This window comes from Tursiops truncatus, chromosome 1 (genome assembly GCF_011762595.2).
Source record: "Tursiops truncatus isolate mTurTru1 chromosome 1, mTurTru1.mat.Y, whole genome shotgun sequence".
In the NCBI taxonomy this organism is placed as follows: Eukaryota; Metazoa; Chordata; class Mammalia; order Artiodactyla; family Delphinidae; genus Tursiops; species Tursiops truncatus.
This window is the reverse complement of record NC_047034.1, coordinates 10621811-10639091: the sequence shown is the minus strand read 5'-3', so window position 1 is coordinate 10639091 and position 17281 is coordinate 10621811.

The following is a 17281-nucleotide window of genomic DNA, read 5'->3' as shown; positions in this document are numbered from 1 at the left end:
TGGGAGAACGTCATCTTAACAGTCATGTATATAAAAGTATCTGTATAAAGCTTTAAAATATACAGTTATAGGTATGGCTGGATGGGTAGAGATAGAGATAGTGACAGCTATGTATAGAGACACTTAAAATTACATGTTGGAAAGAATTTAACAAATAATATTTGTTTCTTTTAATTTTTTCTTGGTAGCATGATTTTGGGTGCTGTCTAATGTATTACTTATAATTTTGTATTTTCTAATCAACTAATTTTCCTTTCCTTCTTTTGCACTTTTTTTCCTGGATCTCAATTAGCAAGAGTGAAGTTACTCATTCCACTCAGTTCAAGGCACATTATTCTTTTTCTTCTCCCAGCTTTAATGAGGGATGATTGACAAATTAAAAACTGAATATATTTAAGTTGTGCAATGTGATGTGTTTGTTTGTTTGTTTGCTTTTTTGCAGTACACGGGCCTCTCACTGTTGTGGCCCCTCCCGTTGCGGAGCATAGGCTCTGGACGCGCAGGCTCAGCGGCCATGGCTCACGGGCCCAGCTGCTCCATGGCATGTGGGATCTTCCCGGACCAGGGCACGAACCCGTGTCCCCTACATAGGCAGGCAGACTCTCAACCACTGCACCACCAGGGAAGCCTTGCAATGTGATGTTTTGATAGAAGTATACCGGTGTGCCGATTACCACAGTCAAGCTAATTAACATATTCATTGTTATCTCTAAAACGTTCCCTCTTACTTGATGTACATGAACGATCTTACATGTCTTATAAGATATGTAAGATCTTATACCCTTAGAAATACTTAGTGCATTCAGCTTTTGAATTTTTGCCAGTCCAACAAGGATAAAATAATATCTCAGAATTGAATTTATTTCCTTTGTTTTCCCTGAATACTAATGATTTTGAGTATCTCATTATACAGTGGTTAGTGTTTTGAGTATTTTTCTAAGTTTTCAGTTATTTTTTTAATCATTTATCTTACATTCAACTCGACAATGGACATAGATTAATTATTAGGTTCATGATGAAAAAAAAAAAAAAACCCAAATTGTGATACCTTAAATTGAAGGGTTTTATGATTTAATGATATTCTCACATATTTTGGAAAGTTAGAAAATGTCTTGTAAGATGGAAGAGCTTCTCTGTTTTCCTCTCAAAAAAGAGATTGTAACCTTTAAATGGCAAAGTTTCAGCTGTCAAAATATATGCTGAGATGTTGGTGCCGTATTAACCTACAATGAACATAATTGCCATTGGTTCAAGAGCAACAGCAGGAAGTATGGGTCGCCCTTCTAGAACCTTTGACTTTCTACAGAATAGTAGGAAAAAAAGAGTCCATGTGGACCTTAAATGTGAAAATGGTACTGATGTTTCACTTTTAAAAGAAATAGAAAAGAACTTTAAAAGTACACTTATAAAACAAGTTTTAAAAACTTATAAACAATACACTCCTTTATTATTTTTATATCACACTAAACAAGTATTAGCATTTTCATGATCAATTTGTTTAAAATAATAAATTGGTAAGCTAATATTTTAGAAGTGGTATATGCAACATACAGAATGAACTTAACTTTCTCTTTTATAGGTTATGTACATACATTTGAATCTTATCAGCATAGCTCATTAATTGATTGGTATAACAATTTTTATACTCTCTGTGGCTTTATTATCAAATAATATATGAGTAAAAGCCTACAACACTTTAAATAATTTATACCATATTTAAACAATAGTAAATCAGTGAATTAACTGACCTGGATATGTAGAATTAAACATGTCAGTGGTTTTAAAACACTAATGTTAACTCATTTTTTTTCTGCCAGTAATATTTTTGTTATCATTAAATGGCATTGCCATTAGAGCATAAAGAATGCATAGTTTTCTTTGCAAGAATTCTTGCCGATTTCAAATTATGCCTGATTCACAGTATCATTCCTGAATTTTAATGGTTAAAATTTAATTTTAGTAATCTTTTGTTAAAATGGAAGAATATGGTAAATATAAAAGCACAAAGGCTTGGAGTGTTTCTTTCATACTTATTGTCCCCTTGAATACACATTTATTTTCACAAAGGTATTAACTGTCAGAGACAGCATACATGACTTTATATTTCTGCTACCTAAGATAATTCCTAAGAACAGTAGATTTGCAATAAATAGTTGTTGTAGTAATGGAAAATAATAAAGGTACATGGGAAAATGTTTAGCTTCATGCACAATGTAATTACATATTAAAATTTAAAAAAATAGAATTGATAGTTCTATTTTTAGTTGTTTAAGGAACTTCCATACTGTTTTCCATAGTGGCTGTATCAATTTACATTCCCACCAACGGTGCAAGAGGGTTTCCTTTTCTCCACACTGTCTCCAGCATTTACTGTTTGTAGATTTTCTGATGATGGCCATTATGACCAATGGGAGGTGATATCTCATTGTAGTTTTGATTTGCATTTCTCTAATAATTAATTAGTGATGCTGAACATCTTTTCATGTACCTCTTGGCCATCTGTATGTCTTCTTTGGAGAAATGTCTATTTAGGTCTTCTGCCCATTTTTGGATTGGGTTGTTTGTATCTTTGATGTTGAGCTGCATGAGCTGTTTGTATATTTTAGAGATTAATCCTTTGTCTGTTGTTTCGTTTGCAAATATTTTCTCCCATTCTGAGGGTTGTCTTTTCGTCTTGTTTACGGTTGCCTTTGCTGTGCAAAAGCTTTTAAGTTTAATTAGGTCCCATTTGTTTATTTTTGTTTTTATTCTCATTACTCTAGGAGGTGGGTCAAAAAAGACCTTGCTGTAATTTATATCAAAGAGTGTTCTACCATATGACCCAGCAATCCCACTCCTGGGCATATACTCAGAGAAAACCATAATTCAAAAAGATACATGCATCCCAATGTGCACTGCAGCTCTATTTACAAAAGCCAGGACATGGAAGCAACCTAAATGTCTGTCAACAGAGGAGTGGATAAAGAAGGTGTGGTACATATATACAATGGAATATTAATCAGCCATAAAAAGGAACGAAAGTGGTTCATTTGTAGAGATGTGGATGGACCTAGAGACTGTCATACAGAGTGAAGTAGGTCAGAAAGAGATAAATATCGTATATTAATGCATATATGTGGAATCTAGAAAAATGGTATAGATGAACTTATTTGCAAAGCAGAAATAAGAGACACAGATGTAGAGAACAAATGTACGGATACCAAGGGGGGAAGGGGTGGTGGGATGGATTGGGAGATTGGGATTGACATATGTACACTACTATATATAAAAGAGATAACTAATGAGAACCTACTGTTAGCACAGGGAACTCTACTGAATGCTCTGTGGGGACCTAAATGGGAAGGAAATCCAAAAAATAGGGGATATATGTATACATATAGTTGATTCAATTTGCTGTACTGTAGAAAGTAACACAACACTGTAAAGCAACTATACTCCAATAAAAATTTAAAAAATAAATAAAAAGAATTGAGTTTTCTCATCTATCGATTCCCAGTAAAACTGACTCAGAATTAATGATTGCACTATGAATGTATATCATCATTTCAGGAATTGCAGTTAAATTTCCTGGTGGGGAATAGTCACCAATTAGCTCCAGAGGGAGTGTAGGCCAAATGACAGAGATTCAGTAAAACTCTGGTTAAAAATTTCATTGGGCTTAAGTTTAGGGCAGGAAAAATATGCAGTGTGAAAATAAGTGAGGAGATTATTTTCTTTCATCTATTTTCACTTAAGACTCTTGTATTAAACATGGTAGTCCATGACACTGGAAAGCCCAGTGAGCAATATACATCCAGGAGTGCAGGTTTCAAGAATAACGGGAGAGAAAAATGGTCTAACTTCCTTGCATGCTTTTGTTTTTCCTTTGTTTTAATCAAGAGAAGCTGACCTATGATAATTCTTTAGGCAAATTTAAAGTTCTTAGGCCAATACTAATAAGAGATTAGGGCACAATGGATTCTAATATGACTCTTTTATGATCGCCAGTTCCTGAAATCTCTGGTTTGCAAAGATTTAAGTGATGGGGTCTGACTAATCTGCATGAAAAGTTCACAGTATTTTGAGTGGAAAGAAAATTCTTTACAAAATCCTGTGTCCTGGGACTAAATATTGGCTCCACTCAGGCACAGTGTCAAAGGTGGGTAATAAATCTCTTAAAAATAAAATTGCCAAAAGAAAAGTAATAATGTAAACAGATAATTCTAGGTTAAGAAAAGGCCTTAAGGATCTGAGAAGAATGACAAATTTGGACAGAGAAAGTAGTTGTTACAGGAAACTTATTCTAACCTTGTCACGTAACAGAATCCCTGTGCTTAGAGGAGCAATGGTTGAACATGGAAGAGTACCAAAGCAGGGAATATTCTGGTCTGAACTTGGTGCTGGGGACTGGGATTATTCTCCCTCAAATAACTAGAGCCACCTGTGCAGGGGACATGCAATTGTGAGAAACAACTGCAGAGCAGCCTAGCAGGCTGTAGATGATGACATCCCAACAGCGAAGAGCAGAATTAATAAACTGGAGAATAGAAAACAGTAGAGAAAATCAGTTATAACAAGCACAGATCAAAAATGTTCCAAACTTCTTGCTAGACTGATTAGACAAAAAAAAAATATTTTAAAAAATTGAGATATGAAAGACAGGCCATCATTACCTTACAAAAGTGAAAGAAAAAAAAGATTAAAGTGAACAGTATTAACAACTGTATGTCAACAAATTCAGTAACCTTGTGAAATCGACCAATTCTATAAAGACAGAAACTTCCAAAATTGACCCCAAAGCAAATAGAAAATCTGAAGTGAACTACAAGAAACTGAATTCAAAGCAAATAATTTTCTATGAAAAATAGCCTAGTTCCTAATGACTTCACTTGTGAATTCTGCCAATCATTTAAAGACAAATTAACTCTTTACAAACTCAACCAAACAAACAGAAGAAGGGGGGACACTTCCCAACACATTAGATCAGGCCAGCATTACCCTAATATCAAACCAGAGGCATTACAAGAAATAAAAGTACAAACTAATATATCTTATGAATATGCATGTAAAAATCCTTAAAAAAATTCCAGCAAGCCAAATTCAGGAACATCAAAATAAAAAAGGATTACACACAATAACCAGGTGGGATTTATCCAAGGTATGCACATTAGATTAAAAAAAAAGAAAATAACTTTATTTATAAACGCATAAAAAATAAGATAATTAGAAATAATTTAAATAATTGTAAGGTGCTTTTGTTTTTGGCCACACCACACGGCATGTGAGATCTCAGTTCCCTGACCAGGGATTGAACCCAGGCTCCCTGCATTGGAAAGGCAGGGTCTCAACCACTGGACCGCCAGGAAAGTCCCAAGACTTTTATACTGAACACTACAAATCATTATTCAAAGAAACTTTTTTTTGCGGTACGTGGGCCTCTCACTGTTGTGGTTTCTCCTGTTGCGGAGCATAGGCTCTGGACGCGCAGGCTTAGCGGCCATGGCTCACGGGCCCAGCCGCTCTGCGGCATGTGGGATCTTCCCGGACCGGGGCACGAACCTGTGTCCCCTGCAGAGGCAGGCGGACTCTCAACCACTGCGCCACCAGGGAAGCCCTATTCAAAGAAACTTTTATCTTGTTCCTTCATTTGCAACATATTTCTCTGTCTGACAGGCACTATAGAGAACAGTATGGAGGTTCCTTAAAAGACTAAAAAGAGAGCTACCATATGATCAAGTAATCCTACTCCTGGGCATATATCAGAGAAAACCATAATTCAAAAAGATACATGTACCCAGTGTTCATTGCAACATTATTTACAATACCCAGGACATGGAAGCAACCTAAATGTCCATTGACGGAGGAATGGATAAAGATGTGGTACACATACACAATGGAATGCTACTCAGCCATAAAAAAGAACGAAATACTGCCATTTGCAGCAACATGGGTGGACCTAGAGATTGTCATACTGAATGAAGTAAGTCAGACAGAGAAAGACAAATATCATATGATATCACTTATATGTGGAATCCAAAAAATTGGTACAAATGAACCTATTTACAAAACAGAAATAGAGTCACAGATGTAGAAAACAAACATGATTACCAAGGGGCAGAGTGCAGGAGGGATACATGGGAAGATTGGGAATGACGTATACACACTACTATATATAAAATAGGTAACTAATAAGAACCTACTGTATAGCACACAGAGCTCCACTCAATACTCTATAATGACCTATATGGGAATAGAATCTAAAAAAGAGTGGAGATATATATATATATATGTATAACTGATTCACTTTGCTGTATGGCAGAAACTAACACAACATTGTAAATCAACTATACTCCAATAAAAATTAATTTAAAATAAAGAAACTTTTAAAGATCTAAAAAACGGAAAGACATCCTGTGTTCATGGATCTTATACCCTTCACGAAAGTTCACTCAAAATCATTCACAGACATAAATGTAAAATGCAAAACTATAAAATTTATAAAGATAACATAGGAGAAAACCTAAATGATCTTAGTTTTTGATAAGAACTTTTTAGATACAACACCAAAGGCATGATCCATGAAAGAAAGAATTAGTAAGCTGGCTCTCATTAAAATTAAAAACTATTCTGTGAAACACACTGACAAGAAAATGAGACGATAAGCCACAGACTGGGAGAAACTATTTGCAAAAGCCATCTAATTAACGACTGTTATCCAATATATACAAAGAACTCCGAAAATTCAACAGTAAGAAAAAGAAAACAAGCCAATTAAAATGTGGGCACAAGATCTGAATAGACACCTTACCAAAGAAGATACAAATATGGCAAATAAGCATATAGAAAGATGTTCCAATCATATGTCATCAGATAAATTAAAACAACAATGAGATACTACCATATACCTATTAGAATGGCCAAAATCCGGAACACTGGCAACACCAAACGCTGGCAAGAATGTGGATCAGCAGAAACTCTTAATCATTGCTGGCGGGAATGTAAAATGGTGCAGCTACTTTGGAAGACAGTTTGGAGGTTTCTTTGAAAAATGAACATAGTCTCACCACACCAGCCAGAGATCACACACCTTGGTATTTACCCACAGGGCTTGAAAACTTATGTCCACACAGAAACCTGCATGTGGTATTTAGAGCAGCTTTATTTGTTACTGACAAAACTTGGAAGAAATAATGTGCCTTCAGTAGGTGAATTCATGTGAAAAGTGGTACATCCAGATAATAGAATATTATTCAGAGCTAAAAGAGAAATGAGCTCTCGAGCCATGAAAAAATAATGCAGGAAACTTAAATGTATTTTAGTAAGTGAAAGAAGGCACTCTCAAAAGGCTATACCCTGTATGATTCCAAATATATGACATTCTGGAAAAGACAAAACTACTGTAACAGTAAAAAAAAAATCAGTGGTTGCCAGGGAGTAGGGGGTGGAAGGGATCAATAGGCAGAGAAGAGAGGAAAGTACAGTGAAAATACTCTGTAGGATACTATAACGATGGATAAATGTCATTACACGTTTGTCCAGACGTATAGAATGTACAGCACCTAGAGTGAACTGTGAAGTAAACTATGGACTTTCCGTGATGTGTGATGTATCAATGATGTATCAATGTAGGTTCACCAACTGTAACAGATGTACCACTGTGGCGGGAGACGTTGCTGATGAGTGAGTTTTTACGTGAGTAGGGTCAGGAAGTAGATGCGGAATCTCTGTACATTTTGCTCAGTTTTGCTATGAATCTAAAATTGCTCTAAAAAATAAAACCTATTTTCAAAATTACACTATAAACAGAGTAAAAAAGGTAGCCCATAGAATGAAAGACAATATTTGTAAATCATGTATCTGGTAAAGGGTTAATATCCAAAATATATAGAGAACTCCTAAATCTCAACACCAAGTAAGGAAACAGCCCAATTTAAAAATAGGCAAAGGACTTGATAGTTCTCCAAAGACAATATATAAACGGCCAATAAGCAACGAAAAGAAGCTCAACGTCAATAATCATTAGGGAAATACAAATCAAAACTAACATCTCATATCCAATACATTGGCTACTAAAAGAAAAATACAAATAAACATGCAAAAAACCAAAACAGAAAATAATGTGTTACTGAGGATGTGGAGAAATTGGACCTCTCATGCACAGCTGGTAGGAAAGTAAAATAATACAGTCACTGTGGGAAACAGAATGGTGATTTATCAAAGTTAAAAATATAATTACCATATGATTCAGTAATTCCACTTCTAGTATATACTCAAAAGAATTGAAAGCAGGTTCTCCAAGAAATATTTGCACACTAATGTCCACAACAGTATTAATGGTGGTTGTCAGGGGCTGGGGGAAACTGGAGAAGGGGGGTATTTTTTAATGGGTATAGAGTTGCAGTTTTACAATATGAAAAGAACTATGGCAATGGATGGTGGTGATAATAGAACATTACTAATGTATTTAATACCAGTAAATGGTACACTTAAAAGTGGTTTAGATGGTAAGTTTTACGTTGTGCATAGTTCACCACAATAAAAAAATTGGAAAAAATAGTTGACAATATTTCATTAATAAAAACTAGAAAAATATAAATATTTTAAGATTATACTAGGTAGCCTTTTACATTATTATTCTGAGGAAAAGGAAGCCAACTTCTTTTCTTGTCACTGGTATTATCCTTTCTTTTACCTATACTTAACATATTTCAAGTATGTGTCACTCATGTTCGAACAGAATAAAACATGTGTTTTGTTATGCAAAAGAGAATGTAATTCATTATTACATCTGAATTTAAGTGAGAGAATTTTCTTTTTGATTAAATAATACTGTACTTGACACCAGAAACTTGTTTCAATGACATATAATTTCTTAATATAGCTAGCAACCGATAGCTTTTAACTCTAAGGACTATTAGTTAACTGTCATTTTGACACAACTTTAATATTTTATAATCTACTTTTATCCTAGTTAAAAATTTATACCTAATCCACAGTTTCAAGTTAAAATGTTAGCACTTTTTATCTTTAAAGCAGTAAAAGTTTACATATATGGCCTTCTTTGCTTTTATATAGACAATTTATTTGGAAAAGTTGGTACATCTTTCAAAATAAATAAACATATCAAAAGTCAGACATTATGGGTTGAGAAAGACCTAGGGATGTTATGAACATGTTGTGGTAACAATGAAGTGAGGGAATAGGATGAGGAGAAAACAGGAATAAGGTGGAAGTTCCTTTCAACCTAACTGTGGAACCATGACAACTGACATTGCTTCAGCTGATTCTGTATATATAGTAAATGGGCATTTCCAAGTGAGCTTGTCATATGACATGGAACAGGCAAAGCAACAGAAAACAGATGTAAATATGCTCTATATAACGTAGGAGACACGCCCAGTACACTGTGACATTGTGGAAGAGGCACTTATTACTGGCTGGGAAGTCTAAGATAGGTCAGAGCTGCCAAAGACATCTCATTACAATTGGAAACAACTTAGCTGAGTGTTAAAGAATAAGGATGACAAAACCTAGTGTTCTGATTAAAAGTTGTCCAGAAAGAGGGAACAAAGAGAACAAATTGAGACAAGGAAGTGGATGTGTGCATTGAAAACTTTAGTAGTTTGGTAACATCAAAGCAAAAATGTGACATAGAGGTGAGAGCTAATGGTGGAGAGAGTGGATAGGGCTTGATAAATCCTGCAAATGGGCTCATGCCATGTCCTAAGAGAATTTTAAGAAAAATGATGACAAATGCAGATTTACTTTGTACATAAACCATTCAGTCAAAGTGTGGAAGTCAGATATGAGGTAAATACAACTAAAGATCAGGAATTCCATTGTGTATTGATCATAATAATCAAATTAGAAACCTACAAAAATAATATAAGACAAGGTATAAGATATGAGAGAGTGAAATTTAGGGTTAAAAAGTGGTAGATAGGCCTTCCCTGGTGGTGCAGTGGTTGAGAGTCCGCCTGCCGATGCAGGGGACACAGGTTCGTGCCCTGGTCCGGGAAGATCCCACGTACCGCGGAGCGGCTGGGCCCATGAGCCATGGCCACTGAGCCTGCACGTCCAGAGCCTGTGCTCCGCAACGGGAGAGGCCACAACAGTGAGAGGCCCGCATACCGAAAAAAAAAAAAAAAGAATATAAAATGGGAAAAAGACAGTCTCTTCAGCAAGTGGTGCTGGGAAAGTTGGACAGCAGGATGTAAATCAATGAGGTTAGAACACACCCTTACACCATGCACAAAAATAAACTCAAAATGGCTTAAAGACTTAAACATAAGACATGACACCACAAAACTCCTAGAAGGAGCACAGGCAAAACATTATCCAACATTAATCGTATCAATGTTTTCTTAGGTCAGTCTCCAAAAGCAATAGAAATAAAAACAAAAATAAACAAATGGGACCTAATCAAACTTACAAGCTTTTACACAGCAAAGAAAGCCATAAAAAAAAAAAAAAAGAAAAGACAACCCACAGAATGGGAGAAAATATTTGCAAATGATACGACAGACAAGGACTTATCTCCAAAATATACAAACAGCTCATACAACTCAACAAAAAAAACACAACCCAATCAGAAAATGGGCAGAAAACCTTAACAGACATTTTTCCAAAGAAGACATACAGATGGCCAAAAAGCACATGAGAAGATGCTCAACATCACTAATTATTAGAGAAATGCAAATCAAAACTACAATGAGATAACACCTCACACCAGTCAGAATGGTCATCGTTAAAAAGTCTACAAATAGCAAATGCTGGAAGAGGGTGTGGAGAAAAGGGAACCCTCCTACACTGTTGGTGGAAATGTAAGTTGGTGCAGCCACTATGGAAAACAGTATGGTGCTTCCTCAGAAAACTAAATATGGAAACACTGTATGATCCAGCAATCCCACTCCTGGGCATATATCTGGATAAAACTCTAATTCAAAAAGATACATGCAACCCTATGCTCATAGCAGCACTATTCACAATAGCCAAGACATGGAAACAACATAAATGTCCATTGACAGATAAATGAATAAAGAAGATATGGTATATACAATGGATACTACTCAGCCATAAAAAAGAACCTAATAATACCATTTGCAGCATTATTGCAACTAGAGATTATCATACTAAGTGAAGTAAGTCAGAAAGAGAAAGACAAACACTATATGATATCACTTATATGTGGAATCTAGAATACGGCACAAATGAACCTATCTATGAAACAGAAACAGACTTACAGACACAGAGAACAGACTTGTGGCTGATAAGGGAGAGGGAGTTATAGGATGCAGTGGGAGGTTGGGGTTAGCAGATACAAACTATTACATTTAAAATGGATAAACAGCAAGGTCCTACTGTATAGCACAGAGGACTATATCCAATCTCCTGGGATAAACCATAATGGAAAAGAATATGAAAAAAAGAATGTATATATGGTATCACTGAGTCACTTTGCTGTATAGCGGAAATTAGCAGTACATTGTAAGTCAACTATACTTCAACTAAAAAAATGATACAGCCCTGGTGGTAGGGTTTTCTACCTTTCCATTACTCCTGCTTTTATTTGTAATAATTTCTACACTATCGGTCCATTCTCTCCAAAACTGAATCCACAAAACATAGTTCCTCAGTCCTTTAGGTGGCCAAGTCACCTGCTGGGGATCTGAATCCACCAACTGGACTGACTTCTGCAAGGAGTAAAAGAGAAGGAAGAAACCTTCTTAGGCTTCCTCTGATGACTTTAAATAAAAGAAGAGAAAGAAGGAAGTTTCAATTGGAATCCATTTTATTGACAGAGATGGGATGGAGGCCTCTAGCTCTCAGAGACGGTGGAAGTTAACAGGTAGCACTCCTAGAAGGGCAGCACTGGGGTGGGTGGAAGACTCTTCTCAGCAGCAATAGTGTTTTTCTTATCGGATCAAGTCTATAGCATGATTGTGCCATTGTAATTGAAGCTTGGCCTTAAGACTCCGTCTTTATATCTCAATATCTTTTTTTTTATAATAGTGTTTATTTATTTTTACTTGTTGACAGTTTGCTTTATTTATTTATTTATGGCTGTGTTGGGTCTTCGTTTCTGTGCGAGGGCTTTCTCTAGTTGTGGCAAGCGGGGGCCACTCTTCATCGCGGTGCACGGGCCTCTCACTATTGCGGCCTCTCTTGTTGCAGAGCACAGGCTCCAGACGCGCAGGCTCAGTAGTTGTGGCTCATGGGCCCAGTTGCTCCGCGGCATGTGGGATCTTCCCAGACCAGGGCTCGAATCCGTGTCCCCTGCATTGGCAGGCAGATTCTCAACCACTGCGCCACCAGGGAAGCCCTCAATATCCTTTTAATTAATTATTTTCTGTTTAATCAGCACAAGTCACCTTCTGTTCCGTAAAACTAAGAACTGATATCAATCTATCCCTCTCCCTACCCTTCCACCCTGGTAACCATAAAGATACAAATGAGCTTATTTACAAAACAGGAACAGACTCACAGACTTAGAAAATGAATAAGTCTTCATTTGCATATGTAACAGTAAGTGATGCCAATCCCATTTATACCTTTTGAGTCCTGGACTTGTGAATCTTAGCTGTGGGGGAAGCAGTACTGGTTAGATAATGATTCAGAGCATATACAGCCTTCTAGAAAAACCTTGCCCTAGCCCTACATGTTTTTATCACATATCTGACACTACAGCTAAGTCTTCAAAAGGTCATTCACGATTGTATCGAGTCAGCTACTTCAGGATGATGGGAAACATAGATCATTGAATACCATGATCATGGACTCATTGGTACACTTATTTTCCTGTGAAGTGAGCTCTTTCATCAGGAGCAATGTTTCCGATCTGTGGAATACCAGGATAAAGCGTTCTGTAAATTCACAGATGAGAGTTTAGCAGCAAGTATTGCATACAGGGAAGGCAAATCCATATCCAAAGTAAGTGTTATTCCAGTAAGGACAAAATGCTGCCCCTTTCATGATGAAAGCAGTGAACCTGTCACCAGGCAGCTGGCTAATCATGCCAGTGGTTGGTTCTGTATGAGGGCTCAGAACTGGTCTCTGCTGCTGGCAGGCTGGGTACACAGTGATGGCTGCAGCCAGGTCAGCCTTAATGAAGTCCATGTTGTTGAGCTCATGAATAACCTCCCTCCCTGCTACCAGTGCCACCTTGTTCGGGAGCCCTTTCGACAATGACAAGGGAGACTGTGGGAAGTGACTGGTACCACAGAACTGGTCAACCTATATACTTGATCATTAAAATATTCTGCTGAGGTCACCGTCTGTTGAGCATTCACATTAAACACAAATATCTTCATATTTTTGCCCATTCAGAGTTGCTTATCTACATAACTTTTCCCTAAATTTCTTTGTCACCAATTTTTCAATCATGTTCCTTTCAAATCCCTGGCATGTCAGTCATTCCATTGGCCACAGCCCATGAATCAGTGTATAATCACATCTCTGGCCATTTCTCCTGCAGAACAAAGTGAACAATCAAGTGCACTGCTTCAAGTTCTGCTCACTGAGATGATTTCCCTTCACCATGTCCTTCAGGGATGTTCCAAAAGGGGTCTGTAGTGTCACAGATGTTACACACCCAAATGAGGACTCTATTGCCTCCAAAGGCCAAAGAGGTCCACTAGGCCCTGGGCCTCATTTTCAGTTGTAGGGAGGCCCAGATGCAACAACTTCTAGGAACACCAGAATCAACAAGTCAATGCCATAGATCTGCATGAATGAGATTCATCTGATTGCTGTTTGACAGTTCTACCACTGCAACCACGCCCAGCTGACCTTTGGCAGTTGAGTGCCACCACTTGGCCCCCACCGCCCAGGTACCCAGCTACTCCCACTGTTTTAGGTTTCCCTATCCAGTGACTGCAGTTCCCATTGCCTGGACTGGCATACAGAGAAGAACAATCACAGAGCTCTTCAAGGACGCCAGGGCTCCCCCAGCAGTACGAGTAAAAGCTATGTCTTCTGGACCATCTCAGTAGGAGTGAGTAGGTCTGAAGTGACAAATACACTCTGAAATTCCAGTCTCCCTAAGCCTCTGGATTCCTTCCTCTCCATTCAGCCAAGATGGGTTGGGTGTTTCCAACTCGCTCACTGTGGGCCACATTTTGGTCCTTGTTTCAGCCAAGCAACCAAACAAACAGTTAGAGCCCTTTCTGACCCCCTGAGCTGCAACACTGAACCCAGAATCTTTGTTTAGTGAGCCTGTATTATTAATTACTGTCCAACTGTATATTTCTAACACCATTATCCCATACCCTTATTATCCATTCCCACACATGTTCTCTGCTTTTTGTCTGTATAAATTAGAAAATTCTAGTAGTTCTTTTGAAGAACTACTACTCATGGGTCTCACATTGTACCTCAAATTTAGGGACCTGCAGTGACTTGTGTCTAGCTATAGGTCTAGAAGCAAAACAGAGTGCTGGCCCTGGGTTAAGAGAAGAATCAGCAGTGTCTTGCATGGCATCTGCCTCAGGGGAGACCAATACAGTCTGGCCCCCCAGACACAAGTGTAAAGAAACATGTACTGTGGGTAAAAAGGTCAATACCACTGAGGATAGGGAACCCACTTCTGTAGATGGGGATGCAGGGCCCTCTTCCAGTGACAGAGAAGATTCATCAGAATTTAAAGGCTGATTGTCCCCAGTTTCACCAGGATCTTTCCAAAGCTTCTATGTCAACATACAGGATCCCATTCTTGGGCCTGCTTTTTCATTTCTTTTCAAATTTCTGTGGCTACTGGATATTTCTTTAATTAATTTTTCATATTAATCAGCAGAAGTCACCTTCTATTCCTTTCAAGTAAGAGATATCTATATGTATAGCTATCGATATATCAAATGCCATACTCGTAATATTCTAAACTGTTCTATAAGTGGAAATGTTACAAATTCCAATGTGTAAATAGAACATAATTTCTTAAGTGTGCATTATTTTTCTTTTTCTAATTAAGAAGTAGTATGTCTCTGGAATATTGGCCTAAATTTAATCAGAGGCCATTTGTTTTTTGACAATTCTGAATACAATTAGATCTCAAATAAAGCTCCAAGAGCTACAACCATGCATGCCCTGTGGTAATCAGTTTCTCCAAATGTTTACTAGTGTATAGGTAGCCATAAAATTCCTAATATGTGATGGAAAAGTGTTTTTGTGTTGAAAACGCCTGTTAAGGATAATTAAGGACCTTGGTAAAATATGTGAATATTCATGATTTTTTTTAACATCAGTACAAATGGTACAGATGCTATTTCTTAATAATTTACTTTGGCCATATTGTGGATTATGTAGAAAGGCAAATCTTGTATTTAAATCAGATGTGCAAAATGATCTTAAAAATACAGATATTGATGGTTACAAAGCCTTAACCATATGTTTTAGTAGAACAACTCCCCCAGATGCAAAATTTTTAATTACCATTTATCCCTTTCTTCAAAAATCACTTGATAGGTGATTAATATGTGCCAGGCACCACTCTAGTCATTGGAAATACAGCAGTGAACAAAAGAGATACAATCTCTCATGCAGCTCATGTTCTAGTAAGGTGTGACAGATAATATAAAATAGATTATATAATAGATAAGAGTGGTGATTATGTTTATGGAGAATAATTAGTCTATCATATGATAAAGAATGAATGTCAGGAAAGTTGTTTCTGTAAAGGTGAAATTTAAGGAGAGAGATAAATAAAATCAGAAATTAAGCCATAAGGAGATCTGGGAAAAGAGCATTAAATAGAGAATATATTGTAAGATACCTTGAGTCAGGGAAAAAAATAATGTGTGTAAGGAAATAACAGAGATAAGTGTGGCTAAAATACAATAAATTAAGGAAAGAGTAATAGGAGATGAGGCTAGTCAAATGGGGATTCATCTGCCAAAGACATTATGGGTCATGGTTAGAACTTAGATTTTATTTTGATCACTGAGCAAGTCATTAATTGATTTTATGACACGTTTTGTAGTGCACATCACTAAGAAATAGGTTTCTAGTCCTCTGAATTTTTTCCATAATGGCCACTATGATGCCCTTTATCTTAGTGGCCTACTTACTAATTTATTACTTTTCTTTAAGTCCCATCAGGAATGTATGAGAATGTCAGTTATCCCTCATCCTCTACAATTGTTAATGTTTCAATCTTTGTAATTTTAGTCATTCTTTGATGAAGGTAATGGTGTATCATTATAGTTTTAATTCATATTTCCCTGATGACTATAAGGGGCTGAGCAAGTTTTCATGTGTTGATTGGCTATCTGTGTATCTTTATTGTGAAGTGTCTGTCCAAAGTTTTTTGCCAACTTTTATATTTATTTATTATTAAGGTTAATTATATATTTTGGATACATATCTCTAATATCTATATCCATCTAATCTATCAATCTGATACACACACTAATAGGTGGGAATTCTGTTAAATTTCAATTTATCATACTTAATTATTTATTGAATATGGTTAATACTTTAGTGTTTTTTTCATAAAGTCTTTGCCTGCATTCAGGTTGCAAAAATATTCTATATTTTCTTCTGGAAATCTTATACTTTCAGCTTTATGTTTATGTATATCTTGAATTAATTTTTGTGAATGGTATAATGTAGAGATTGCAGTGCATTTTTTTTTCTAAATTTATCCAGTTATTTCAGCTTCATTTGTTGCAAAGACTTTTCATTCCCCATTGAATAGGTTTGCTATTTTTGTTAAGTTTAATACTAAGTGTTTTTGGTGCTTTTGTAAATGTAATTGTTGGTAACTTTTTAACTGAAAATCAGTAGCTACTTGAAGCCTCAGCATTGTGGACGTCCACTTCCACTTACAATTAAGTAAGACTTAGGTAAGAATTAGGTCAGACTAGGTCATGCACAGGCACCCACAGAGACAGGAATACTACAAAGTGTTCTTTTTCTTTTTTTCAGAATATGCTCACTCTGAATCAAATTGTGATTCTTATCTTAAAGAATATGAGATTGATGTGTACCAGATAGATGACTTTCAAGATGTGACACACCATCTCTCAATGTCACCTTCAATTCCTATTTTCTTCCCAGGATCACTCAATTGGAATTAATTTTCCACCATCCCCCACTCCTATGGCACTATTACAACACCAAAATCTCATTTTTGAAGAAATGTTTTGCTAATTCTCTTTAAAGGAAAGGCATCTTATTGTAATAAATCTCCTAATTTATATGATATCTACTATGACTTTTATCATTTAAAAATATTTATAAATATAGAATTGAATTAGCTTCTTGTGTCCATGAACATTAGTACCTTTATAATTATTTTGATCATATG